This window comes from Haliotis rufescens, unplaced genomic scaffold (genome assembly GCF_023055435.1).
Source record: "Haliotis rufescens isolate VD_foot unplaced genomic scaffold, xgHalRufe1.0.p SCAF_17, whole genome shotgun sequence".
NCBI classification, from domain to species: domain Eukaryota; kingdom Metazoa; phylum Mollusca; class Gastropoda; order Lepetellida; family Haliotidae; genus Haliotis; species Haliotis rufescens.
Window position 1 is genome coordinate 7,061,145 of NW_025963857.1, and position 12,508 is coordinate 7,073,652.

Sequence of the window (12,508 nt, forward strand, 5' to 3'; positions counted from 1 at the left end):
CAGCAACCAATGCTTGCCATAAAAGGTGACTATGCTTGTCGTAAAAGGCGACTAACGGGATCGGGTGGTCAGGCTCGCTGACTTGGTTGATACATGTCATCGATCCCAATTGCGTGGATTAATGCTCATGATATCAATCACTGGATTGTCTGGTCCAGACTCGATTATTTACAGACCGCCGTCATAAAGCTGGAATATTACTGAGTGTGGCCTTAAACAACAAAACAAACAATCACGAGATGAATGGCTTTCAAAGTAGACACAATTTATGGATAACAACTTCTTTATTTGCTGTAAATGTGACGTTTCGGTATAAATCCTTATACGGTTGTCAAGCAAGGCTGAATAATGAACATGGTATATATATAGTAGGTGGAGGGTGGCTTTGTACACCACGAGCTCGTAAAATACCGTACCTGCAACTACTATACGTGTTCACACGTGACCAATACTATGTGGAGTGAAACATTTCGTGTCATTTGTGTAACATTTTGATTTTTCTTGTGCCCACCGTCGGACTTTCAGTGGACCGCCGCCGTGGTCTGGTGGATAAATTCAAATACACCTGCATGTATCTCTATAAGTGCAATAATCCTGAACGCGACGTTAAACTATATTTCACCCCACCTTACCTCTGACTCACAGTACGGGTAACTCTAAGTGCGATCTGGGTCAATTGTGACGTGCCAAGCAGGTGACGTCACATCAAACACTATGACGTCATGATGTCGTACATGCGGCCAGCCGACTTGCATGTTTTTTAACCAATCAGATCGCTTTATTCGAGAACGAGTAATGCGTTTTGTCGTGTCCGACACACGTCTTTTTACACGTATTATAATTTATACTATGTGTTTAATTGTTTTGTATGTTTTTAACGTCGCAGCAATATTCCAGTAATATGACGGCGGCCTGTAAGTAAAGGCGTCCAGGCCAGACACACCACCGGGTCATATTATGAATAACGCCCCATACCGTCGGGTTTCGATGACATGCATTCAACCAAGCCTCAGACCCTGACCACCCTATTCTTTTAGCTGCATCGTATACGACAAGCTTAAGCATATGTAGAAATACTACACATGCAGGCGTATCCATACTGAAGCTATGTGTGTGTAAAATGTATAGTATCCTACCTTTGGTCATGTGACATAAACCTACCACAAACACATTCACTGAGTGATGTGATCTCAAGAGTCTTGAGACATGAATAATTCACGATGCTGCTATTACAAGTACCGTAAATCCTTGAAAACGGCGGTTGTTTATTTAATTCACCATGGTTCTTAGACCCGACTTTAATTCGAGGCAGCTGTTAAATATTTTTCTAAGAGGTATTTGTTGCTTATTAATGTTTGTTTTAAACGTCTTTCCACGATGATAATGATAGTTTACCTTCAAGCAGAAATGAATATATAATTTTAAGTGTGTTGATAAATAGCTGCACTCAATGGATGACATAAAAAGTTCAGTTTAATTATTGTGGAGATAATTTCGTTATGATTGTACTAATGAATTGTTTATATCTATGATGATCACAAAATTACTGATGCGTGAGTAAGTATATTTTTACACCGCCTTTAGCAATATTCCAGCAATATCACGCGGGGGACACCAGAAAAGGGCTTCACACATAGTACCCATGTGGGGAATCGAACCCGGGCCTCCGAGCGAATGCTTTACCACCTAGGCTACCCTACCGCCCAACTGATTCTGATAAACATGTGACCGCCTCCGTAGTCTTGTGGTAGAGCGTCCTCCCGGAGAGCGGAAGGTCCGGGGTTCGATCCCCGGCCGCGTCAAACCAAAAGACGTTAAAAGATTGTACTTGTTGTTACCCTGTCTGTCGCTCGGCATAAAGGGGCTAAAATAAGGACTGGTCGGCTCGGAGACAGTATACTGTGTCTGAGTTGGGTATTCATGTTAAACTGCGGCATGGTATCTCAGTGAGCTAGCACTATAAATCGGCATCAGTCCGGACTACAAACAGCCACACACACACACACGTGCATGCACGTCGCTATATAAGTGCAATAATCTTGTAAATAACATGTACTTCATTTCACAATCTCATCGATATCAGACCTTTTGCCCATTTTTGGAGAGAGGGGGGCGAATCTTAACACCAGATTCGAATTTAATGAACTTGCTTCATTTATATGATAATTATAAGTATTGTCTTCCAGGCGCTAACACGAACTGGCGACAACAAGGACCCGAAACTCTCCAGATAGCTGATGTGAACCTTCAGATACCGGAGTAGTCCTTCAAATATTGGCGGTGTGGTAACCTAAGATCGCTCGGCACACCAAAGACCGAGGTTCGATTTCCCCAAATTGGTGAAGATCATTCTTCGTGTCCACCGCCGTTATAGTACTTGGGTATTGCTAAAACAGCTTTCAAACCTCACTCAGCCAGCATACCAGTATAATGAGGAAGGGGGGTTCTGGGCGTTTCGTATATCATCTAAATATAACACTGTGCAGTCGTTGTAACGTGATGGTCCTGGCGATAATAGCTGCAGGTGTTGCTGGAGGAAACGTTTGTCCCGTCAACGTAAGTGGGTGTCCCTCTGCATGTACCTGCTCAGTGGTGACAGACGCCATGCATGTTGACTGTTCCTCCAGAGGTCTCCGTGTCTTCCCGGACCGTCTTCCCAACTGCAGTTTAATCCATCTAAATATTTCACGAAACAAACTGACCACGCTGGAATATAAACAGTACATGACCAGTGTGAGTCACCTCGACGCCAGCTTCAACGCCATCACGTCTATCAACAAACAGTTCTTGTCACGGAATTCAGCAAGAAAACTCGAGTACTTATTTCTTGAAAACAACGAGTTGGCCCGTGTCTCAAGCCAAGAGGTTTCTCTTTTGAAGCGACTGAAACTAGTCCGTATCCATAACAACCGCTGGAACTGCCGGTGCGAGATATCTCATCTTTATGACTGGATAATCGAGGTGAAGGCAGGTTCGGTGAAGAAGATTGAAAATATTGACAGTGTGACGTGTTTCAGTCCGGACGATATACGGAACAGGGCTGTTGTGACTCTAGACGAGGGTGATATCTGTCAAGACAAAATTCCTCTATGGATACCGATAGTCGTCACAGTGTGTTGTCTTGTGTATCTAGTGCTAATGTCCATCGCAGGGTTTTGTGTCGTACTTCGGAGAAGAGGAAAAGTGATAGACTCGTTTAAAGACACCATAAGAAACGCATCACCACATTAGTTTCAACATATTCAGCACATATCATCTTTTTTTGTATTCAAGGGGAACATTTGTTTAGAAAATATCAATATGTTAGTGTTATATATGAGATTTTTGTAGGTTATATATTAGAAAGATTCGATATTTCAACCGGACACAATACTAGACTGATAGTATATATGTACCACAAGTTAAATAAAAATATCATAGATCAACCGGACACGATGACAGACATAGTATTTATGTACCACAAGTTAAATATTGTAACAATATGATATTTCAACTGGACACAATAATAGACTTATAGTATAATGTATCACAAGTTAAATATTGTAAAATCCATCTCTCGAGGTGTTCGACGTGAAATTTTCATTGTGTATTTCCCATTTCGGAGTGACCTGCGAGAATATGAAAAGAAACAAGGTGACATTGACACCTTTAGGGGTGATGGGTGGGGTTTAAGATTGATCTTAGCACTGCACACACACACACACACACACACACACACACACACACACACACACACACACAGAGAGAGAGAGAGAGAGTAAAGTTAGTGAGTGAGTTACGCCGCTTTTAGCAATATTCCAGCAATATCACACCGGGGGACACCAGAAATGGGCTTCACGCATTGTACCCATGTCGGGAATCGAACCAGGGTCTTCGGCGAGCGAACGCCTTAACCACCAGGCTACCCGACCGCCCCTAAAGTTACAAAGGAAATAAAATAGCCAGAACTGTTCAAGTGTTGTCAGTACAGTTCCACCTTCACCGCATGCACGTGAACAGTTGTCCAGAAACTAACATCTGCTGGCGTAGCAATGTCAGCCAAAAGGAATCCCTCATTCTGATTTAGTGAATGAGTGAGTGAGTGAGTTGGGTTGCTTTTATGAGTATTCCGCCTCTATCACGGCGTGTCGGCTTAATGTGGGTGAAAGGTCTGAAGTGATGCAGGTCTTAGACGTTTACCACTTTGGTGAAACCCATATAGCACGGGTATGGTGCTGACAAACCCAGAAACTATCGGGGCGAATCGGGGTTCACAGGGTACTGGCGTAACCAAGGGACGCAACTCTGCACAGCGAATTGCGGCGCCTGAGACGACTGGACAACCCATTCTGTATGTCCTTTTTACATTGAAACATACTTGGTTATACAGAGAGGCTGTCTGATAGTTATACAGACACATAATTATAATAACTATTATAATAAGAACTGGTATTCCTGTGTAACAGCTCCACTCATCCCTGTCTGATATGTGATTTGTTTGTTTGTAATGTTGTTTCACGCCGTACTCAGCAATATCCTATTTATAGCACAACGACCTGTAGAGTGTCGAGTCTCGGAAGGCAAACCAGTGGTTGATATCACGATCAATAAAGCCATTCCTACAATCATTTACGTCACAGATACTGACCACCCAATCCCAAGGAGCCATTGTTAACTTTATTACATATGCCGGTGAAGATTCGGGGTAGAATAGATCTTCAGCAACCCATGCTTGCCGTAAAAGGCGACTAACGGGATCGGGTGGTCAGGCTCGGTGACTTGGTTGATGCATGTCAGCGTTTCCCAATTGTGCGGATCGATGCTCATGATATTAATCACTGGATTGTCTGGTCCAGACTCGATTATTTACAGACCGCCGTCGTATGGCTGGAATATTGCTGAGTGCGGCGTTTAACAAACAAACATGTGCCACTAGCGGGTTGGACGGGATGTTACGAATTGAATGGACTTGTACAGACAGACAGACAGACATATAAGTTTATTTACGTCCAACTCATGGATACATGGATGTGGTAGATTCCCAATGTATATATGCTCATACACTAAATTTATCAGTTATTAGTTGAATTATTGAAGTGTTATAATATGATTATACTTTTTTATAACACTGGAAAACAAATTCGGTAACTGATGGGCAATTATTGTAAACCAATGGCTTTGGATATGTTTGGCGTGAACAGTATGTAAAAGTTCCATAAGAAACTGGACGATACTCCTGTATAACAAAAGAAAACAGACGCTGCCAGCTACGTTACTTAAATACCACTGAAGACGAATATCACTGTCTTCTTGTATGTCCAGTTTATTCTGTGCTAAGAAAAACGTACTACGTATATGTTCACCCCAACGTCATTATGTTTAAAGGTTTGTTAAATAGCTCTATGATTTTACTATTGCTCCAGTTGTCTATGTTTATCTATTATGCAATAATGTACTGAAAAATCTTATTCAAACCAAAACTCTACTATCAATCAGAATGTTTTGTATTATGTACTATAGGCCTGTGGCCTCCTCAGTACGAAAATAAAAGACTGATCTTGACCAATCGCTCAGCGATTTATGAGACGGTTAAAATATTCAACTGACTGTGATAAACGCATAAAGCCATAAACTAATACCTGATACATAGTAAGTTATTTATATATAATATATCGTCGTTTACATAAAGTTGATCACGAGTCATGTACACTCCTAGCTGGAGTTCCTTGCAGTTGACGTGACACATCTTCCACCGCCAATCAGATCGTTCATGTGATGTCAATCAAATCGATATATACTGCTCATTTTAGCTGCATGTATTCTAAACAGTATAAGACTATTTGTTAAAAATAGATTAATTACAATTGATAGAATGTTATGAAACTATTTCCATTCGCGCATTTACACAGTTTTTTATTGTTAGTACAGTTCCACGTGCAGACAAAATCTGTTACAGGGAGCATATGGTGTGATCCTACAGAGGTGTAAACATTGCGCCTTACTTCTCCCAGTTTAGTATACCTGTCTTAAGCAACCTATTCTTGCCGTAAGAGGCGACTAACGGGATCGGGTGGTCAGGCTCGCTGACTTGGTTGAAGCATGTCATCGTATCCCAACTGCGTGGATCGATGCTCACGATATCAATCACTGGATTGTCTGGTCCAGACTCGATTATTTACAGACCGCCGTCATATAGCTGGAATATTGCTGAGTGGGGCGTTAAACAATAAACAAACAAACAACCCAGTTTAGTAGTTATGCAGAGCAATCGGTAAATAGATTAAAAACGTCTATTTTTACGTCCCGCTCTGATTTAAACTGCCGTAAACAAGAAAATAATCAAATGCCATGTGACAGTAGAGAAATGCTTCCGCATCATAATTACCAGGTGACAAACTCCCTGGGGATAGCGCTTGGATTGGAAATATTGATTTTGAAGATTGGATACACGAATCTAGAATGATATCGACAACATCGAAATATATAAACATGTATGATATATATATAATATTATTTATGTTGCTTGATGAAATTACAAAATAAGAATAAAACAAGTAAAACATTTCGTGATATTCAACTTTGACTGGGATACGTTTGGATAAGTTTTAAAAAAATGCATTCAATTCGAATTCCTCGATGTCAAATTCGTTCCTTCAATCATGAGCGGAAGAGCGGGGTGAAAGCTGTTTTACGCCGCAGTCAGTGTTTTAAAGTTATATACCACGGGGGTCGGTAGACCAGAAATTTCCAGCACGAGCAACGATCATTCCCTCCCATTAGTTAAACACGCCATTTGCCACACTCCGATTTTGCCAGTTGTCACATGGAGGACATGGTGATCAATTACGACAATACCTACTGTTGTAATGGAATAATCCAGCAGGGGTGGGTCTGGCTATTATGCACAAGTGTACATACACTTCCCTGATCGTCAGATGGAAATCGTCGCAGGTTGTTCAGCCTTCTAAAGACACATATACAACAGAAGCTTGAACGTAGGCCTTCAGCGACTACGTAATCCCGAACTGGGTCGACTGAATAGTGATGAAATAATACACATCTTAAAATTGTACAATAATGCTGTACGTCACTGTATATGAATATTTAAGTTTATGTAATATAATATAGTGATGAATTAGAACACAAATAAAAATACTCAAAACAATCTGGCGTGGGACAAATGGGAGGATACCCTGGGGACCTGCCCTGACCCACACAGGGCGAGGATATAAAGATGGGTCAGTATTCTCGATTATCTTGTGTAATATTTTATGATAAAATTGATATATAATATATTGGAATCGATGCGAATTTTGACAAATAAAATCTCAACTTCGTCGATAACAGTGATTTTCTCGGGGAAACATCTAGTTAAATGTCACAGATACAATTATACAACAAACTAGATATACAAAAGTAAAATACACCCAGGCGAATATGATTATACTATGCTGTAGCCGTGTGTTTTCAACACAGCATAAAAATCGTAATATAATTCACAGACTTTCTTTGATTTATTTGATATCTTAAAATCAGATGTCCCCTTACACCGGTAAACAGATCTTTCAGAATCAATTTCTTCCTAACATTATGATGCGTCGGTATTGTAGAGAAAAGCGCAGCGCAAGTCTAGATTTCCATCTGGATTCTTGTCTGGATAAACGAGTTTCACTTTATCCCACAATGCTAGAGTAGTAATCTACATTTCCTGTTTAGCTACACGTGTTTTGGAAAACGTTGTGTTGTTACATTCGTCGACAATGTTCCTTATGTATTTTCTGAACGAGGAAGGCGAAAGGGTGTACACCCTCCAGGTAAAGTGATCATACTGACTAATGGCACAGAGAGATTACAAATCAACCCGACGTCATGTTATAAGACATGCAAGTTTTTGGTCCGAGTCTTTGCGCGTACACATGTACACTACAACAGTGTAAGATGTGATCCACACAATCACTTAGGTGGTCCCGTATTCAAAATGTTTTGTATTTTCTAAGAATGATGATGTGCATTTCAAGGCGCACCTTTTTACAAAGGCCGATAGAGTAGTTAGAAGAGAGCTACTGAGAGTTACGTCGTGTAATCTGGCTGTGTGTGTGTTTGTGTCCCACTAGGGCCATATCCCAGCAAACAATTCTACGTTGTGACAACGTTGTGACAACGTTGACTTTTCGTTGCTACAACGTTGTGATGTTACGTTGTCACAACGTAATTCTGTAGACTCCCAGATTGGTTGCTACAACGTTGTGCGTAAACCAAAATACAACCAAATCAAGACGTTGTCACAACGTCCATTTTTTACGTCGCGACAACGTAGGTATCGCATACTGTTTACATATGGCGACACTACAGGCATTGCAGCACGTTGTTGCAATGTCCATGTAGATTAACGCCTGTTTTATTCCTCAATACCTCCCAGGCAGCCTGAAAAGTTTGTACCAATCTAGTTAAGACGTCAGGTACCAAGAAATACATTCTGCAAACTGAATTCACTTTAACCCTATCCATGAAACAGCAAGTCAATGAAATGCACTCTCTTTTGGCAGAGTTTGAAATACGGCCAAGATATAAATCTAAATGTTTTAAATTACATGTACAATTTGGTAATATAATATTCATTTTCCAAAACAATTTTCAAGGCTATGTGCAAATTGTTCACAAATGTTTCAACACAATTAAAAGATATTGGATTTTCCCACGAATTTGCAAATTAAAAACCATCAAACAATAAGCCCTGCACAAATTGAAACATTTAAATTTTCTTACCTCATACATTCAGCATTGAGAGCAACACTGTGACAAACAGAATAGTCTATGCATCTGATGTCCTAAGATCCATTAGGTAAACGAAATGACAATAGAATTCTGGTTGAGGTGACCTTTATTTATTTGTTAAATGACAAGTCAGAACATGGGCTGAGTTGCTAGGGAGCCTTTTCAGTCCTCAAATGAAAAGTCACAGGGATGATCTTCAACTGTATCCTCAGTCTCTCCTTATGCCTTGGTAACTGAATAAAAAATGACACAAATGTTATAAAATGGCAAGGCAAGGGACATATTTCTGACATAACAAAATAACGGTTGCATTCCCCAAAATAATGTTTTGATGTCTGATGTCAGTCTTTAAACTGTTAAAAACTGCTGAAAGTGCAAAGGCGCTGACACTAATACCATGATGCTCTTGGATCATACATAAGCAGAAAAGCTTTTAGCACTGAATCATTGGTGTAACTTTATACCCCCGCCCTTTTAGATTGTGGGTATAATTAAATAAGAATCATCTAAATTTTAATTCTTGAAGATGTTTGTATATATTATTGAATCAGACATACCTTTCTGTCAGTGATATGTACTTTAAACAAATACGCTCCCACAATACTGTTTTCTCCACCTGAAAGAAAAACAGAAACCACAAAGTATCACATTCTTAAATAAACCAGTACTGTATAGATAAATCCCATTTACTTAGACTAATAGAGTATGATGTAACTGATAGTAATATTGGCAAATAGTTTTATCAGTCAACAGATCAACTGTAGTTTTTCAAAAGCAGTAACTTTACCTTTCTGCTGTACACTCAAACTAGTGATTCAAGTGAATATCATGGCCAAGTTTCTAAAACCTTATTTGAAAAATATGTACATAAATGAAAAATATATATTGCCAAATAAAATAAATAGTTCCCATATTTGAAGCAAGAATGTTGAATATGAATTATGAATTGGCCCACCAATAAGTGATAAAAGTGTTAACACTTTGGGGTATTTATCCTAATTAAAACTGTGATTTTTTTTAATACTTAGATCTACCTTAATATTTTCCATATTAATATGCCAGGATAGTTATATATGTTCTAACATTTACAAAGATTAGAAACATGGGGAAATAAACAAAATGCAATAGCTTATACAATACCAGACGGAGTTGAAACAGCTCTAAATATTTTTTGAAATTTATTTGTCACTACGTTTATTAACAGATCTAATACAGTTAAATATCGTTAAATATAATTCTGTAGTATGGTAGCCTACGTGGCAACATATGCAGATCGAAAACCGAAAGAATATGGTTGCTATCAATTCCATTGTATTTTTCATTGGTGCACATTGGCTACACCTATCTCACTTTAATAATCAACAAACGATGACCAACTCACTGACAATATATGGTGATATTTAACTTTTGACTATCGACTAGCTTATCATCACCAGAGAGGACAATACCGCAAACACCCCGTTATAGCGCGCGACGAGAGACTCGTTTTACTTTGGCTCGTTTTCATTAGAAAGGAGTCGGACATAGATCTAGTTATCGGAAAATGATGAATTGATTCTTTTTTCGGAAATAATAAAAATACACATGATAAGCACCTTGCTATGATAAACTTTATAGACAGCAGCAACAACCTGATGATCCACATTTAGGCTACTTCAGTCAGTGCTAATTAGGCCTTTTCGGGAACAACAAGTATGTGTCTGTCTCTTCCCGAAAATACGATTTTTTTCATAACATCATTGATCACTTTAGACTAGGGCTATAACTAGCAGCCTACAGAGAGTCGATCTGAATACTTCCATTGTTTTGATTCCCTCTTTTCGCTGTATAAGAGAAATCTACTTTACCTTTCCCATGGCCTGGATGAGCCACATTGTTGCACAAAAATCAAAGTCAGAAGATTAGTACATGTAAACTTTAAATAGTAATGATTTCAGAAATAACACAGAAGAAATGGCGATAACTGTCAGTGCGGTCAGTAGGCGATGCATAAGTTAGGCCTATTTACAAATCTACACGCTTACGAACGAAACCCGAACATAATATGACGGCCACAAAACGCCACCAGATTGAATTCTGGTCAAAAATATACCGCTTGCCCTTGGCAATTACCCTTGGTATCCATAAAATAATAATATGGAAAAAAGTCTTGGGCCCCCTTCACCTCTGTCATCAAGTTCTGTGTATCATATTAATATCAACACTGACGCTCAGTGAAAATGACCGGCAAACTGCATTCTTAACCCTGCCACTTCTGAATAATACGATACATTTAGATCATTTGACGCACTGCATGCACAGAAACATATCAACAAGAGGAGACTATTTTTGAAAAATTAACTTACCTCAATCGAATCCACAGATCATCTGTCCAGTTCCAGTTGCTGCACAATCACTTGCTTGTAATATATTATGTCCAGAGTGAGTTTGAGCTAAGATGGCTGGTGACAACAAATCTTCCGCGACAATGTGACGTCATTCTGACGTCACTTCACGAGGCAACAGGCTAAACTTTTCTGCAGTCGCTCTCACGCCGCAAAAAATACGCGCCAATTGTTTTTAACTGTAATATTGCTTGTGACAACATTTAGTTCGTTAATAGATATATATGTTTTAAAAAAAATAACACTAAGAGATGGTAGATCTACAAGTGGTTTCCTAAACATCATTTACAAAAAGTACTGTAATGTCCAAAGCACAACGTTATCACAACGTTAATTTGCAACGTTGTTGTAACGTTGTCACAGATATACGCAATTACGTTCTCGAAATATTAATATTAAGAGATGAAAATTCAAATGCCGAATATATAGAAAGGTAATGCATTACTAACTTGGTTTCATGTTGATTTTGATAAAGCAGTTCTATTCCTTCTATTCTATTCTGTCGAGAAGCAAACTCAATAACGTTTCACCGACGTTTCAGAAACGTAGTTACAAAACGTTGTGTGATGTCCAATGCACAACGTTTTCACAACGTGAATGTGCAACGTTGTTATTACGTTGTGAAATAACGTTGCAGGTCGACGTTAAAATAACGTTGTTACAACGTTATATCACGACGTTACCAATCCACAACCTTTCAACAACGATGGAAGTGCGAATCATGCATGTATGGCGAAAATGTTATTGTCATTGTTTGTTGTTTAATCGCCTCTTACGACAAGCACGGGTTGCTGAAAAGTGAAAACCAAATCTAACATTATTGTAATTTTCTGCCAAAATGTAGTTTATTTCGAGTAAACACCTTTGTTTTTACGCTTTTCGCGATGAAGACTATTTGACGTCGCACCAACGTATGAGAAACGTTGTCATCATAACGTTGCATGGCGCCCGATGCACAACGTTTCCACAACGTAATTTTGCTACGTTGTGATTACGTTGTCACATAACGTTGGAGTGACGTGATAATAAGGTGTTTACACAGACTTTAGTTTATTCACGAGATGGAAATCCTGATTCCGAAGATATAGGTAAATAATGAATTACTGCCTTGTTTTTGGCAGAAATTGTGTCGATTTGTATGTAAAACTTTTGTTCATACAATTTTTGTTAAGGCGACAGTTGACGTCGCACCAACGTTTCAGGAACGATGTAACAAGACGTTGGGAAATATTCGATGAACAACGTTTTCACAACGTAAAAATGCAACGTTGTTATTACGTTGTGAAACGACGTTGCACAGTGACGTAATAATAACGTTGTGACAACGTTGTATCACTACGTTACCAATTCACAACTTTACCACAACGTTG

At 39.1% G+C, this 12,508-nt stretch overlaps 1 long non-coding RNA gene across 1 annotated transcript; it reads right to left on the reverse strand.

Moving 5' to 3' along the window:
- Positions 1 to 8,848: 8,848 nt before the first annotated feature.
- LOC125381153 lies at positions 8,849 to 10,431 on the reverse strand. The gene is made up of 2 exons (XR_007221714.1): positions 9,312 to 10,431; positions 8,849 to 8,987 (listed from the first exon to the last, which is right to left on the reverse strand). It is a non-coding gene; the product is annotated as an uncharacterized LOC125381153 (long non-coding RNA).
- Positions 10,432 to 12,508: the final 2,077 nt, after the last annotated feature.